This window comes from Rattus norvegicus, chromosome 3, assembly GCF_036323735.1.
Source record: "Rattus norvegicus strain BN/NHsdMcwi chromosome 3, GRCr8, whole genome shotgun sequence".
NCBI classification, from domain to species: domain Eukaryota; kingdom Metazoa; phylum Chordata; class Mammalia; order Rodentia; family Muridae; genus Rattus; species Rattus norvegicus.
This window is the reverse complement of record NC_086021.1, coordinates 148,211,356-148,228,746: the sequence shown is the minus strand read 5'-3', so window position 1 is coordinate 148,228,746 and position 17,391 is coordinate 148,211,356. Positions and strand designations below refer to the sequence as shown.

Below are 17,391 nucleotides of genomic sequence, written 5' to 3'. Positions count from 1 at the left end.
TCAAGACATGTCCTCTTTTTGAAACATAAATATTGAATTCCTGTCTGAATTTCTTGACATATGGTGCCCTTTCTTTTTCTAAGGTTATTAATTTGTGTCTTCTCTTTTGGGGGATTAGTTTACTAAGTTGCTTTTCCAATGTCCTGATTTACATCATCAGATTGTTTGAGAACTCTTCAATGTTTCTTAAGGATTCATTTTACTAATTTCATTGTGTGTATGAGGAGTGCCAATAGAGACCAGAAGAGGGCACCAGATCTCCTGGATCTGGAGTTGCAAGTGGTTGGTTGGAACCTGCTGAAACCCAAAGTTCTTGATGTTCTTGATTTTCTTATTCCTCTTCAAGGAAACAAGAATTCTAAACATGAAGCAGTCTCTCCAGGTACTTGGTTGTACTTAAAACTACAAACTTCCCTCTTAGGGTTGCTTCATTTTAAGTTTTTGTATATTGTGTTTTCATTTGTATTTAATTCTTGGGATTTTAAAATCTTTTCTTTATTTCTTCAATGTTTCTTTCATTTAACAAGGTGTCATTTAATCCCCAGGAGTCTGTAGATTTGTATAGTTTCTCTTGCTGTTAATTTCTATCCCTGTTAAACTGTGGTCTGATAAAATACTAGACATTATTCCAATTCTTCTATATTTGTTGAAATTTTATTTGTGTCCTATTTTGTGATAAATTCTAGAGAAAATTCCATAAGTTTCTGAGAATACGTATTCTTTAGTGTTTGGGTAGACTCTTCTGTAGATACCTATAAGGTCCATTTGATCTGTGATGGCATTTAATTCCAATGTTTTCATTTGTTGGGGGCAGTCTGGCTGATCTAATGCTCCAACAAGGTTTGTAAGGTTGCCTTTGTGACTGTAAACTCCTTTAGCCTGCTCTTATCGTGGAAAGTTTTTCTTCATCCCTTAGTCAGGATAGATCAATGTGCTGGCCGTGTTAAACTGGGTTGGTAGTTACCGTCTTTCAGACTTTGAAGTCTTTCCAAGTTCTTCTTGGTTCTAAGGTTTTGAATGGAAAGTAAGAAGTGATTCTTAGGCCTGCATTTATAATGCTCCTTGGCCTTTCTCTCTTGCACTTTCAGTAGGCATTTTTGTTCTGTATACTCAATGCTTTAATGATGTTATAACATAGTGACTACTTCCTTTTCTGTACACTTCTCTATGGCCTTCTTTGTACCTTAGTTTTGGATGGGGTTCACTTTACCTAGATTTTGGACTTATTATCTATGATTTAATTAAAAATATTTTATTGCCTTTGGTATGAAATTCTTCTTCTGTATGCCCACAATTCATAAGCTTTGATTTTTTATGATGTCCCCAGGGTTCTTTAATGTTTCATACATACCTTTTTTTTATTTATCACTGGTCTAGACTGAAAGATCCAGTTCTTTTAGTTTGTCTTCAAGCCCTGTAATTCTATCTGTCATATGATCCTACTGGTAAAGCTTTCTGCCATCTTTTTATTTGACCTATGGTGCTTTCTCTCCATTTTCATCATCACTTCAGTTTTTCAGCTTGATTTTTTTCTTTTTTTTTCTTTTCTTGTGTGTGTGTGTGTGTGTCTGTCTGTCTGTGTGTGTGTGTGTGTGTGTGTGTGTGTGTGTGTGTCTGTGTGTGTTGGGGAATGTGGGTGGGATCAGCTTGATTTTTCTTACTTCTTTTTTTATAGAATTTTATTTTCATACCTTCAATTGACTTTCTAATTTCATCAGTTGTTTGTATTCTCTTAGATTGTAGTTGTATTTCCTTTGAGTTACTTGAACATGTTTCTAATCATTCGGTTTCATTTAATCCTGAATCAAGAATTTTACCTAAGTTGTTTTCATCAGGGACTATTATTGTGATAATGGTCATTTCTAAAGGAAATATGTTGTCCTGATTTTTCCAGTTACTTGTGTTTTTCTGCCATCTGAGTTAAACTGTTGGTAAAGTACTGTAGTTTTTTTTCTCTCCATTTCAGGTTGCCTCTCTTACTTCTGATGAGATCATCTGCAGTGTTCAGAAGATATTGTGTTACAGTACACCAGTCCTAATGTTTTGATCTGTTAGATTGGTGTCCAGGTACAAGACTATATTCCTAGTCCATTCTATAGGCTGAATTTGTTTTTGAACTTTTTCATTATCAGACAACCCTTTTTTGGTAAATATTTAATTCATGTTCATGTGTATATGTCTGCGTTCATGGCATGTGTTCATGAGTACCCTCAGATGCTAGAAAAGAGTCTCTGGTTTTCTGGAAATGGAGTTACACATGGTTACAAAGTCACCTAAAGTAAGTGCTGAGAACTGAACTCTGGTCCTCTGTGAAAAACAGCAAGTGTCCTCAATCTCTGGGGTCTCTGTAGCCACAGAAATTTCTTTCTTTCTCTCCCTTCCTTCCTTTCTTTCTTTCTTTCCTTCGTTCTTTCTTTTTCTTCCTTTCTTTTTGTACCTTTACCTCTTAAAAGTCTTTTCATCTTTCTCTTCTCACTTCCCCTTGATAACAATCTTCTTCACTCATCTATCATTTAATCTTGCTCCTCTATTTCCCATTTCCAGTCTCCTTTCTTTATCCTAGCCAATTAATCCCTCTTTACCCCAAGGAATTTTTAGCTTTCTAGTACATTTTCAGTAGTTTTTCCATTTAATTTTAAGAGTATTTCTAAACTCTATTTTGAATAATGTTGCTTTATTACAACAGATTGTCTACTAATAACAGTAGTATGGACTGAACCTCCATGATTAAACTGCTCAACAATCTTCAATAACCCTACATTTGACAGAGGGCTAATATCCAAAATATATAAAGAACTCAAGAAGTTAAGCTCCAAAAACCAAATAATAGCCCAATTAAAAAGTGAGGCATAGAACTATTCTCAACAGAGGAAACTCAAATGGCTAAGAAGCTCTTAAAGAAATGCTCAACATCCTTAGTTATCAAGGAAATGAGACTCCACCTCACAGCAGCCAGAATGGCTAAGATCAAAAATGCAGGTTATAGCACAATCTGGCAGAGATGTACAGAAGAGAGAGCACTCCTCCGTTGCTGGTGGGAGTGCAAACTTGTAAAACCACTCCGGAAATCAATCTGGCAGTTTTTCTCAGAAAACTGAAAATAGTTCTACCTGAAGACCCACCTATACCACTCCTGGGTATATACCCAAATGATATTCCACCATACCCCAAGCACACATGCTCCACTATGTTCATAGCAGCCTTATTCATAATAGCCAGAAACTGGAAACAATCCAAATGTCCCTCAATCAAAGAATGGATGCAGAAAATGTGGTTCAATTAACACTATGCAATACTATACATTACTGCTATGCATAATAGCTAATACATCTATTAAAAACAAAGACATGAATTTTGCAGGCAAATGGATGGAACTAAAAAATATCATCCTGAGTGAGGTAACCCAAATCCAAAATGTAGGCATAGTATGCACTCACTGATAATGGATATTAGCTATAAAGTACAGAATGCCCATGATACATCCCACAGACCCGAAAACAGTTAAAACAAGAAGAAAGGTCCAAGCAAGTATGATTGAATCACACTTAGAAGGGGAAACAAAATAATCATAGGAGGCAGAGGGAGGGAAGGAACTATGGAGAGGGTAAAGGAAGGGTAATGGGGAAGTAGGGTCAGGTGCAAGGAGAGAAAGGGGAGAGGCCCAGTGAGCAAGGAAAATGAATGGAAATCTGCAACTGCCTGGAATGAGTGGGATCTCTAGGAAGTCCCAGAGGTCTGGGATAAGGTCCCAGGAGGCAACATGGGGACCTTAGCCAAGATATCTAACAGTAGGGACATGGAACCTAAAGAGGCATACTCCTATAGACAGGCAGGACCCTCAGTGGAAGGATAGAGACAACCCAGCCACTAAAAACTTTCAACCCAAAATTTGTCCTGTCTAAAAGAAATGTGGGGATGGAGCAGAGACCAAAGGAAAGGCCAACCAATAACCTGATCATCCCATAGGCATGAACCAATCCAGAATATTACTAATGGGATACTCCGTAATGCTTGCAGACAGGAGCCCAGCCTAACTGTCGTCTGAGAGGCTCTATCCAGCATCTGACTGAAACAGAAGCAGGTACCCACAGTCAAACATTAGACAGAGGTCAATGACACTTATGAAGAAGTTGGGGGAAGGACTGAAGGCACAGAAGTAGATGGGAACCCCACAGGAAGACTAACTGAGTCAGTAAACCTGGACCTCTGGGAACTCTCAGAGTCTGAGCCACTAACCAAAGAACATACACACAAGCTAGAATAAGGCCCCATGGCACATATGTAACTGACAGGAAGCTCAATCTTCATGACTGCCCTGTCTGGCCTCAGTGGGAGAGGATGTGCCTAATCTGGCAGAGACTTGATGTGCCAGGGAGGAGGATAGACCCAGGGGGCTCTGCCCTCTCAGAGGAGAAGAGGAGGAAGTAGGAAAGAGAAACTCCATGATGGAAGGACAGGGAGGGGAAGCAGCCTTTGGAATATAAACAACTGAATTAATTAATTTTTTAATTAATTAATTTTTAAATAGCATTCTGAATAAAGCCAGAATAGCTATTAATATCTTAATCAACATACTGCAAAACAACACAGAAACATGAAAAATATAAGGCAACATGACTACTCCAAAATATTGTTATTCCTCAAGTACTAACTCAAAAGATCTGAATGAGATAAATCACCAGAGGAAGAAATCAAAAATCTCCTGGTAGAAATGATGTATGACTTCAAAGAGGATAAACTAACATATGAATTCCATTTGGGACTCAAAAGGAGTTAGAAAAGACAAGAAACGCTAGCAAAATAGATGATGAAATCATGAATATAAATAAAAAGGTCAACAACATAGAAGAGAAGTTCAGCAAAGTGTGATTTTAAAAGTAAACTAAACTGAGGGAGTCACATCAACTGGTGTCTTCATCTTCAGGTCTTTTGAGTATTAAAAACAAACAAGTAAGGAAGATTACAAAGGATGAAGGACAAGGGAACAAGGTCAATGAATAGTGAATTCAAAAGAAAATAGAAGAGAAAATCAACATCACAATGTTCAATAAATCCTGGGTATCATAGAGGCAACACAAAATAAGAATCTAAAGAATTCAAGAAGACTTTACTAAAAGCATAGAGCATCTATTCAAAGTTACATCTGAAATTTTCCTAAACCTAGAGATACAGACAACCAAAAATAACAGGAATTTAGAAATAGAATATGAAATAGACATGACCAGAAAAGACCCCTTCCATGACATTATACATGTACAAGGAACAGCTACAGAATGGCTCAGTGGGTAAAACACTGGCCATCCAAGTATGATAACCTGAGTTCAGATCCCCAGAGACCACATAAAGGCCAGACACAGTAGTATAAGCATCCATAATCCCAGAATGCCCTAGGAGGGTGGGAACAAAAGACAGACGAATTGCTAGCTTGCCTGGTATACACAGTAGTAAACAAGAGACCTTGTCTCAAACAAGGTTGTCTTCTCACCTCCTATAGCCTATGACACATGTGCTTCTGCATACACACACACACACACACACACACACACACACACACCTATGAAGGAAAGTTTTATGCATGACGCATTTTTAAATTTAATTAACATGTGTTAACTTGAGATGACAACTTAGGCATTAAAATGTATATTTTATCATATTGCTACAATCTGCTAAAAATACTTTTAATTAGAACATAACTACATAGTTTGACTTTTCTTTTAGTTTAAAGTTTACATGTAATACTGGTAACTAATTCAAGTAATTTTCCACTTTAAAAATCAGTTAAAGTCATAAGGTTATACTTCAAAGGAAAGGAAAATATAATTTTTGCTCTTTTAGTAAAATGTCTAAAAATTCCAGCCTACAAAAACAGAGAAACTGTGCTCACTTCGGCAGCACATATACTAAAGTTGGAGCAATACAGAGAAGACTAGCATGGCCCCTGCACAAGGATGGCACGCAAATTCATGAAGCATTCCGTATTTTTATGTAAATGAATAAAATGATTATTAAAAACAACAAAAAACCAATAGTGGCTCTTTTTTTCAATTATATAACTATAAGTATCAGAAAAGTAACAGTATTCCTCCAAAGTTTATCCTCTTTATCATTATTTAACTTCAGAAATTTTCAATCTGCCAGTTAAGACCTTTAGTAAAAAGTAGGTAAGAAAGTTACACCTAGAGCAAACCTCAGCAATGAGGAGAGTGAGCATGTGAGGAGAGTGAGCACTCTAAGGTGCGAGGGGTAACTAGGTAATTTTAAGAGAACAGAAAGATGTATCGTGTTTCTTATCACCCTCCCTCTGAAGCTCATTGGGCTGTACCATCATGTGAGGTGGGTCTGGCACCTCCCGAGTCCTGGACTCTAACACAGGAGGGAGGAGTATATGCAAGACAAAGGAGACCTACGGCTGATCACTTGGGCTCAACAGTATAAGAAATTAGCAGAAATTAAGTCATTATCAACAAAACCTGTGAGGAGTGATTATTACTACTATGAAATCTTGAACAGAATTCCTTCTCTGTATCATCATCTACGTCATCGAGTTAATATTTTGCAAACTGTGCTATACTCAAGCATCTCTCCTTACCAGCTAACCCAGAGGTGATGCCAACGACAAAAGAGTTATGACGTGTGCTCAGAAGATAGACAGGGCGTGGAGGTAGGTGAGTAAGTATCAGGTTGATATGTGGAAAATATGAGGGATAGCTATCAGAAGAGCCAATACCAGCAGGAAGAGAATTAAACAGGTGAGCCAGATACCCAAACTTGGCTAGTTTGTCAGAAAAGGGACAGTGTCCAAGGCCTTCTGCTATGTGTAGCCATGGCAGGGTCCAAGGAGTCCAACTACATTCAAGTAGCAGAGGCTAAACAGATCAATCAACTGTTCAGAGACTTTTTGTTCTTGCTTTCTTTGTATAGCACTAATATATGCAACAAATACCATTAATTTCTTTCCTTAGACTCAGTTCTCTGTGTGCTAAGTTAAACATTAAACCTATTTCTTTTCTCTCCAGTGCACTGCTCCTACTTGTGTGAAAGTAGTGCTTAATTTTCTTTCAAATTTCCTTAAATATTATGGTGATAATTACTTAAACAGTACAATTATCATTCTTGGCTTCTCTTTATTCACAAATGCTCATTTATTAGTAGTAGTATAATTTATTAACTGAATTGCAGTTGGAAGTTATACAACTTCAAACATACAACCAGTGTTCACAAAATGCCAGGAGAAGAAAAGTCAATGGCTTATTTAATTATTAACTAGGATTGGAAAGGAGCTGGAATACGAACATATGCGTAAGGAAGTTCTCAAAATAACCTTGGTTGAATTAAGCCTGTGGCGATGAAAAGAGGAAAGAAGAAGGACAGAAACAATGACCACCCGCGAGCACATCTACCGAGAATCAGGGTCCCGGGAGAGAGATGGAAGAAAATGGCTGGGTTGGGTTTGCTGGCTTCTGATCTAGGTTACTGCTGAGAAGCTAGGCAGGGAGGTGGGAGAAGTTATTTGGGAAGGAATATAATTGTGTCAGTCTTGACTATGTTAGCTCTTAAGTTTCCTATAGAACGTTCATAAATATGAATTGTTTGCTCAAAAGAAAGAAGTTCAGGCTGGAGAGTTGGGTTTAGGAAGTGGCAAATGGTAGTGGTCCTGAGTGAGACCATTAAGGGTAGAAATGAAACGAAAATGAACCAAAGCCAGAACACTGAAGAACACTGACTTCTACACATAAGACAAATGGAAAATATGAGAAAAAGACACAATGACTAGAAAAGAAAATGTAACTTAGAAAAAAGGAAAGGGTGTCAATAGCTTCACACATTACAGTCAAAAAACAAGAAATGTCCTTCTGGGTAGAACCATCATGGCAAACACCAAGGGTTTCAATAAAGCCAAAATATAGACATGTCTCCAGTTTCCCCTAGATGCCCTACAACATGACACACAAATAAGATGTAAAGAATCTGTGTCCCTAAAGTACCACAGGAAGTGAAATTTCCAGTGTTTTCCCTCAACTCCTCTCTTGTAAAATAAACAATAAAGTACACTTTTGCTGAAAACATGGGATCACCCTTTATTCCAACAGGACAGCACCTCCCTAACCTACCCATCCAGCAAAGAAATACCCTAATTTGTCAACTAAATTCCTGTTTTTGAGAGGAACTCAATCATTTCCAATTTTATCATAAAATAATATATAAATGCCTTCCCACATAAAACCTTGAATGCATCACTGTTTCTTTAGTTTCAACTAATGTAGAATTTTTGAGTCACATGCCACCTACATACATTAGAAGTAATGCAGACTACAAAACCATACTGCTTTATTTAAATAGAAAAGGGGGAAATATAGAAACTTGGCTTAAAACAGTAAGCGGTGAGGAAGTGATCATTTGCTGAGAAGACTATAGAAAGGATAAGGCCTGTAGACAGATTAGAAGTCCCTTGTTTATCTGAATATGCCTGATTTTTAGAAGTCATAGCTTATTAGATTCTGTATCTTCCTCAATTCTTCCAATTAGTCATCCCCTGATTCCTACAATTTTGAACAATTTAAATTCTCCTAACTCATATCAAGCTGAGTATCCAAATCCTACCTGTTCTACTTTAAATTACCTCAAATCCATCCTCTCTTCTTCAATTGTCACATGGAAACCAATAAAATCAAAACATACCATCCTCAGGCCTTCACCTGTCTTGTTGATCTATTTTTATGATTGGCTCATGGCCCTGCCCTCCAAGTCTCTAAACCACTTCTTTGTAAATATTCTCATCATATTACAACCTCCTATGTGTCCTTTAGGAATATGGAGCATTTGTGAATTCTCCACTCCATGTGTTATACAGACTATTCTTGTTTGAAAAATGATTCTCAACCTTGCAAAGGAGAACTTCCAGACTAAATTCTTGACTTCTCATATAACTGACTTTCTGAGATATGTAGCACAATTCCTGGCACATGGTAAATATTCATTTACTGAAAGAAGCCAGGAAAATTGCATGCAGCATGGGGGGATAACAAAATAAACAGATTAATATAAAAGAAATTTTAAAGTTAATCACTTATATTTTAGTAAATAAAAGAGTTATATAGCAAATTAATGCACGTTCCTACATAGAATTGATAACAGTATATACATGGTATTTTAATTTCCTGCTTCACAAATCACAGGACTTAAAGCCTCTATCTACTGTCCTATAATCTTTAAGGTAGTTTTGCCAACTGTATTCCAAAGAACCAGACAAAAACCCCTTTGAGAAGGGCTCAAGGCATTTGGATAGTCTTTCAATATACTAGAAAGGACCACTCTTCTACAATACTGGCTGGCCTACATTTCAAGTCACTGACATTTAACTGTGGCTAGAATTTCAAGAAGATGACATGTTCATTCATAAAACACAAAAGTTGCTGCAGTTGGCAGTACACGCCCATAATCTCACAACCCAGCAAGATGGCTACAAATTCACTGCCAGCAGCATCTACATAGGGAGAGCCAGGCAAGCTAAGCCAGGGTTGTATAGTAAGACCTTGTCTCAAACAAAAGGTCCATACAAAGTTAAAACTATCAACTCACTTACTCAAAAGTATCTCCTTAAACCTCTCTACAAACAAGGAAGGAATAGCTGGGCTCAAGGTGCTGGTGATGCCAGATGCACAACTACACTGGGGTATCGATGCTATTAGAGAAATCAGATTAGAGGCAAGAAGTAAACCTTGAGGCATTAGGGCATATTATAAGATCCAAACTTTAGGGTATTTCTCTGAAATAAACTTTCATTAAGTATCTGGACATTTATCTTCTTAAATCTCTAAGCCCATGTGCTCCCTGCCTTCCTTCGATGATTTGTGTGTAACGACAGACTTTCAGAAATTACACATAAAATCATAAGCATTTCTAAATCACCACCAAGTACTAACAAGATTAACAATGTACTTTTTAGGGGTTTGACTTTGGTTTATAAAACTGTATAGTTGTTTTGAAACCATTGCTCATATTTATATACAATTTTTGAAACAAATTTTAAATAAATCCATACAACTCAAATAAGTAGCAACAGATAAGAATTATAAGGCTTTAGCAGTGGACTTTACTTCAGTGACATAGAATCAGCAGTGTATCCACACAAAATACAATTAGAAGAAAACCCATCATAGTTAGCAACCTTTTTATACAAGAATACGTGTGCTTCTCTAATAAAATAAAATAAAAAATGTGATAGCTTTACGGTGACAGAAGCGTGTGAAATACATAATTTGTCTACTTTTTAGTCAGTGCATAGGATTACAATGACAATGTTTTCATGGTTATATTACTAAGGTATAGCTATCTAAATAAGGACAAAACATTGAATATTTTAAAAATCAGTTAATATATCTGAAATTAGAATCAATGAAACAAAGGTTATATCAAATTAACTGACCATGACACACAAAAGTTCAAAAATATATGGCCTGTATACAGATCTTAAAACATTCCTTTTTTTTAAGTAAACCCATAAACATGTCAATAACCCGAGGAAGAATGTCATGGTATAAATGGATTGACACTAAAAGCTCTATCAAAAATACTGATTCTCCCAAGCATATGTGTAAGCACAACCTCTCCCATCCTCCAACCTCTCTCAAATACTTCTGTTGTACACGCTTCTGTGGCTTCTGAGACCAGAAATCCCATTATATCTTCAGTATATCCCTTAAATGTTTCCTTAGCTTCCTGACTTCACTGGTAGTCAGCTGTCTCTTGAGTATCAGTTCTCTTTAAAAGGCGGCCCTTTATTTAATCTTCAGCACTATGTTCAGCAAAACTAAGAGAAAGGATTAATGGCCCTCATTCCCGCACCAAAGACATCTGTCCCTTTCCATTCTGATTCAAGGAAAATTGCTATCCATTTTCTCCTTTACTAAACTCAAAACCATGGACAGGCAGACACTGAGGAAGTGTTTGAACTACAGACATACATAACAACACTGAATCAGGTAGACGAAAGACTAAGATAGATGGGAATCAGAATCTTTAGACAACATTGTAGAAAAGAGCCAGTACCAACATCACACTGAGCTGTTCATAACAAAGTAATCTGTGTTCTGTTTGAGGTGATGAACTAACTGGTACTTTTATTAAAGCAAATGTGTCTTGTGCCATAGTACAGTTTTCCACCGCTCTTAGGGAAAAGAATGAAGTCTAAGCTTATTATACCAACTAAGACCTGATACAATCCTACCTAGATTTTCACATCTTTGTTTGAACCCAAATGAAACCTGGCCTTGGTTCTCTTCCAATTGCCATGAGTATTACCAAACTCAAAGCTGTTATAAGCCAACACTTGAGAAGGCACCCATTATTTTCCTACCTATGCTGTCTTCTCCTCACTCTATCGCATTATCCGCTTTATTTTCTTCATAGCACTCAACATAATCTGAAATACTTTGTCCTTCTGATTCCCCGTCCTAAGTAAAATGTAAGGACTGTGAAAGCAAAACATAACCTCTTTTGTTCGTGACTGTATTTCAAATATTTCACATTTGACCAAAAAGTTATTAAGCAGGCAAGCTAGTGATGCTGACCTATATAAATTCCAACAGACATGGAGGTTGTACAGGATGAAAATGAATCAAAGGTCAGAAGAGTGAGATTTTCATCTCAGAATGAAAACCAAATAAGTCTCTGGAAATACCTCAATCCAGAGTACTTGCCTTGCATGAGTGACCCTTTATATTCAATCCCGAGTACAACAAAAGAAAATTCAGTGAACCTTTAATAAACATTTCTTAATAGATGGAAGTTCTTGGAGCTGGGGAGTCTCAGTGAGTAAAGCATGAGAGCCTGAGTCCAGAGCCTCAGCAGCCATGTAGAAAGCATGAGAGCCTGAGTCCAGAGCCTCAGCAGCCATGTAGAAAGCATGAGAGCCTGAGTCCAGAGCCTCAGCAGCCATGTAGAAAGCATGAGAGCCTGAGTCCAGAGCCTCAGCAGCCATGTAGAAAGCATGAGAGCCTGAGTCCAGAGCCTCAGCAGCCATGTAGAAAGTTGAATGTGGCAGGTAGTTCCTGTAAACGTAACACAGGGAGATGGACAGGAGGAATCCTGACGCTTACTAGTCAGTCAGCTATGTCCAATCAGTGTGTTCCATGGCCTCCACATACACACACATAGAAGTGCAAATGCACACGAAGTCATCCACCCCTAAAAAATACAGTTATTGCCTTACCAGGACACTGGCTAACCTCAAGCCTGGACTACTCTTCACTCGGCTTTTCTAGTCTTTAACTTTCTTTCCTGTTCTTTTCTACCCTAACTCGCCAACTTTCAGAGTAAACGGTACTGCTTCAAATGTTTCTCTGACCAACCTAAGGCATCCTCAATTCCAACTGCTACCTGCCATTCTCTATCACGCCATCTCATTATCTCATTTATTCCCTTCCAATTATCCTTCAAAATGTAAAAATATATTCACTCTCCATGTATCAGTCACCTGACCCCAACATAAAGCTTGCTAAGGTAAAGAGGCTTGTTTTTTTTTCTCTTTTGCTTTCTTTCTTGTTTGCTTGCTTGCTTGCTTTCTTCCCTCCTTTCTTTCTTTCTTTTTTCTTTCTCCTTCTTCCTTTTCTTTCTTTCTTTCTTCCTTTCTTTCTTTATTTCTTTCTTTATTTCTTTCTTTCTTTCCTTCTTTGTACTTAGAGCAGTGTCTCACATTCAGCAGATATCCAATAAAGGTTGGGCTGAGTAAGCAGATGAATGTAAACAGGGTCACAAAATTGAGGATAGGCCTACAACCAACTCCTCCCAGGAATGAATGTATTTTATTCAACCATGATTAACTTTTGAAATTACGTAAAATGAAAAATTTACAATGACTTAAAGTTTACCCTGAATCATGAACAACATCAATAAAAAGGCTAAGAGGAAGAGAAGTTATATCTTTTCTACTTCAACTATGTTCAATTTTAGAATTTAATTTATACTTAATATTGATAAGTAAAAACATGTTCAAATAATTGGAAAATTTAAAAGATAATTTTCAGAAAAATTATAAATAAAGTGTGTGTGTGTAAGATGAGTCAGACAGTTCAGCATGTAAAGGTGCTTGCCTCAGAAACCTGACAACCTCATCTATGGACTAGGAACCCACAACATTGTCCTCTGACCTCCACACGTGTGTGTGTGTCTGTGTGTGTGTGTGTGTGTGTGTGTGTGTGTGTGTGTAGTAAATTTCAAAATGTTAAATAAAATGAGCATAGGATACATATAGATATACATATAAAAGAATGCATTCTACATAATAATAGAAACAAAGAATTAAAACTTAAGTATAAAAAAATTATGCAAGAAGTTAAAGTGAGCCAAACTCCTCGAAGCCGACTGAGCATAAAAGAAGGGAAAGTAATAATGTGAAGAAAGAGGTAAAAGATAGTACCAGCAAATGAAAAGAGTTTGAATTGCAGATGAAGGAAATAAAACACAATGATTTGTGTGGTTTTCATTATTGCATGTGGGGAGAGGGGGCAGAACTCAAGCAGGACACAGACATGAGGTTGAGTGTGAAGCTGGCAATGAACTTTCATATTTGGCACCTTTAGTGGGCGATAAAAACTAGGGCTGCATTGTACTGGATTTAAATTGTTAGTTTAATTGAATGTCTTCTCACTGAAGAAACATTTTGTTTTTCTATGGCCTTTTTGACAGAATCAAATTATATATACAGAAGAGTCAAGAGGCCATGAACAACTCAGTAAAATATCTCCAAGTCCATACACATATGTAACCAACACTTGTGTTATGAAACGCATCACTAAACATAAAAGACTCCAGCACCACCTTTTCCCCCAAAAGTAATCACTGTCCTGAAGTCTCATTCAAGTTCTTCCTGCTTTTGAATTTCATATGCATAAAATAATACACAACATGCTGTTTGTGGCCTACTTCAATCAACAAAATGTTTGCAGAATTTCTTTGCTGCTACATGCAGCTATAATTTGTGGTTTACCATTGTTCTCCTTACTATACAGTATTGGCTGAAAGATACAATGTATCCATTTTACTAACAATGGACATTTTTATCTCCAAGTTTTTCTTAATAAAAACATTTTTATTGAGTGACACATCTCTTGTTTATTAGTTCTCCCTCAATCCATACTAAAATTGCTGGACATATGTACTACACACACACACACAAAATTTCTATGAAGACATTGATGGATAAATTTCAGAAATGATTGTCCCGGTTTACACTCCCAGCAGAATAGGAGTTTCATTGTCCTACATATTTTACTAGCATGTAATGTTTTTCTTCTTTTTATTTTTAACCATTCTGCTAGTGTTGTAAGGTTGCCTTACTGTGGATTTAATCAGCATTAACCTGGTGACTGGTAACTTTTAGCACCTTTATTAGCCACTTACATTATTTTTCTTATTGCTGTAATAAACATCTAACAAGAAAGACCTTACGAAGAGTTTCTTTTGCATCCTGTTTTCAGGGTGTAGCCCACTATGGTAGGGAAGTCATGGAAGCAGAAGTCCACATGCACTCGCAATCAGGAAGCCCACAGAGATGAACGCTAGTGCTCAGCTCTCTCTCTGTTCTGTCCCTTTCTATTGAGTCAGGGATCCCAGTACATGGACTAGTGCCACACTCATTCATGGTGGGTCTTCCTTTCATAATTAACTGAACAGTCATAGCTCTAGATGCCGAGTCAACTCCAACTGACCAGGAAAACTAACCACTTAAGTATTCCCCTTTATTAAGTACCTATTAAATTCTCTTTCCCATTTTTTGTCTTTATCAAATTGATTAATGTGCATTTACTTAATAAGGACAAAAATTATTTGTCAAGAATGCACACTGCAAGTATTCTTGGGTTTGTTTTATCATTTATTGAAACTTTCTGTCACATGTTCTTGTCAATGTTCAATGGTTATAAATCCTTTATGCCACTAAAGGTTGCTTAGTTTTATTTTCTGTGTTGTTGAGGAAATACTTTAAGCAAGATTTATAACATCATGAGTATGTTTCCTTCCAATGGAATGAGTTCCAAATCCAATCACAAAAGTAGTTGGTTACCCTAAATAATCATGCCACTATTACACCAGTGGGCACAGCTTGTCTGAAGGGGAAGTATTATATCACACATGGTCTATGGCTAGATGAGACCTGATGAGTTTTCTCTCCCAGCACCCTGCATAGCACCTGTTGCCACTATGAATGCTGCCACTATGAATGTATATGTGTGTGTGTGTGAATATATATATATATATATATATATATATATATATTCAGATTTGTATATGGCTTTACCACAAATCTTGAGGTTCTGTTAAACCCTATCCCAATTTCACTTACCACATCCTCTTGATCTAATCCTGTTTAAGCCTTTTAACACCTAGCTTCCCTATCTACCCTAACACACTTTTATACCCTCTGTGTTTTACTATATCTTCCTCATTAATTGCTCACCTCCCCTTTCTTGCTTTCTGTCCTCTATAGATACTGAATTAAATTTAAATACAGAACTCAATATTCAAAGCTAGGATCCCTATTAGGAAGAACAGTGTATTTCTGTGCCTTGTTTACCTCAATTAGTATAGTATTTTCCAGGTTCATTAATTTTCCTGGAAACATCATAGTTTCATTTATTTAAGGCTGACTAGAATTTTATTACATATATGTATCTCATTTTCTTTATCACTCATCAGATGGTGGACTCTAGGCTGGTTTCATTTCCTAGCTATGGCACACAGACCCCTGCTGAACATGTATATGCTGGTATATACATCATAGAATATAAATTCCTTTAAGTGTACATCCAGAAATGGTAGCTGGATCATATACAAATTCTATATTTAGCTTTTTGACAAGCTGTGAGTCCCATGATAACTATATCTTTCTATATTTCTACCAACACTGAAAATATGTTCCCCTCTCCACACAACTTCACCAGCATCGGCTATTTTTTATATAGCCATTCTGATTGAAGGGGTATAGTAAATGTCTGATACTACAAGCCCTGTCAAAAGTCTATAGTAAGGGTGGGAATAGGTCCAGGCAAGAGAACAGGTCAACATTTCCCTAAGTGACTGTAACAAACTGCCTTCTACATATTCACCTTTATGTCCATAAACCAGTGCAGCTCTCAGGAAGGAGCAGAGAAGTTCCTTTCTACAGAGGTAAAAGTAAATGAAGAGACTCCTATCTGGTCAAAGCAGAGAAACTAAGTGACTGATAAGTGTTCAACTTTAACTAGGACATCAACACCACTCCTCCATTCAAGGACCAAGGAGCATCACACAAGAGAAAAGAGAAAAGAGAAAAGAACATGAGCCAGAGGATGGCAAAGACAGTCCTGAAGTGCTACCATCCAGATGTGACACTGCCATTACAGCCATGAACACACACCAGTTGTGGATACTTACACAGGCCTCAGCCCTCCAACTTTCCATCAAACTCATTAGAAATGTGCCCATGAGGCCCTACCTTTTCCTAAAGACCTATTGACTGTTAATGGGTGCAGGGGAAGAGAGTGTTGTTCTCTCTAATGGTATAGCCATTGGGGGACTAGGTGAGAAGAAGGGATCAAGAGAGAAAGGAAGAGGATGATAGAAAGTAATAAGGGAGGTTGAATATTTTTATAATACATTACACATATGAATGTGTCAAAAACACAGAAAAGGTTATACAATTCTGAAAAGCAATAGTCAGAAATACATGCATGACCTAGGGACATAAAGAAAAGTCACAAGACTATAAAAGTAAATACAAAGACTTAATCTTTAAAAAAAATAAACACTTATTATGCTTCCTTTTTTCAGGAAAAATCCTTGCAGGAACTCCAATGCTCTCCTCACCACAGACAGTAACTTAAAAAAAAAGGGAAGGAAGGAAGGAAAAGAAAATAAGAAAATGTTAGCCTATTTGAAGACAAGGAAGGTATCTAGAGGCTTCATTATTTTACTTTTCACATTTAAATGTTCAGTAATTGTACACAGTGGGAAACAGGGTCAGGTTTCTTCTCCCTCTAGTTTGGATAGCCAAATAGCCTGCAAGATTTATTGGAAAGGTTACTGTTAGTTAACAAAAGTAAAAGCCCGTTATGAAATAAAGTATAACTCAAACATGTTAAAAAATTGAGAAAATGATAAACAAACAAATTATACATAATTCTAATATAATATACAAGTTTGAAGCACTCATAAATGACGAATATCTGAGTTATACATACATATCACCTTATACCCCACAGAGAGTATACCTTGTTCCTCCTTGCCTGAGAAACATTTTAAATGCTGCTCAAAATGTGTCGAAAGAAAAATAGATTCTTAAAAATCATTACATATGCTTTATTCTTTACCAATATTTTAAACACACATATTTCACAATTTTAAAATACCCTAAAT

General features: G+C 36.8%; 1 protein-coding gene and 1 non-coding gene across 15 annotated transcripts in view; one reads left to right on the top strand and one right to left on the bottom strand.

The window, feature by feature from the left end:
- Macrod2 (mono-ADP ribosylhydrolase 2) overlaps window positions 1-17,391 on the bottom strand; it is a 2,017,257-nt gene that overhangs the window by 1,962,331 nt on the left and 37,535 nt on the right. The gene's annotated exons all lie outside the window — the stretch shown is intronic.
- Window positions 5,877-5,983, top strand: LOC120101941 (U6 spliceosomal RNA). Its single transcript, XR_005502995.1, has one exon. It is a non-coding gene; the product is annotated as a U6 spliceosomal RNA (small nuclear RNA).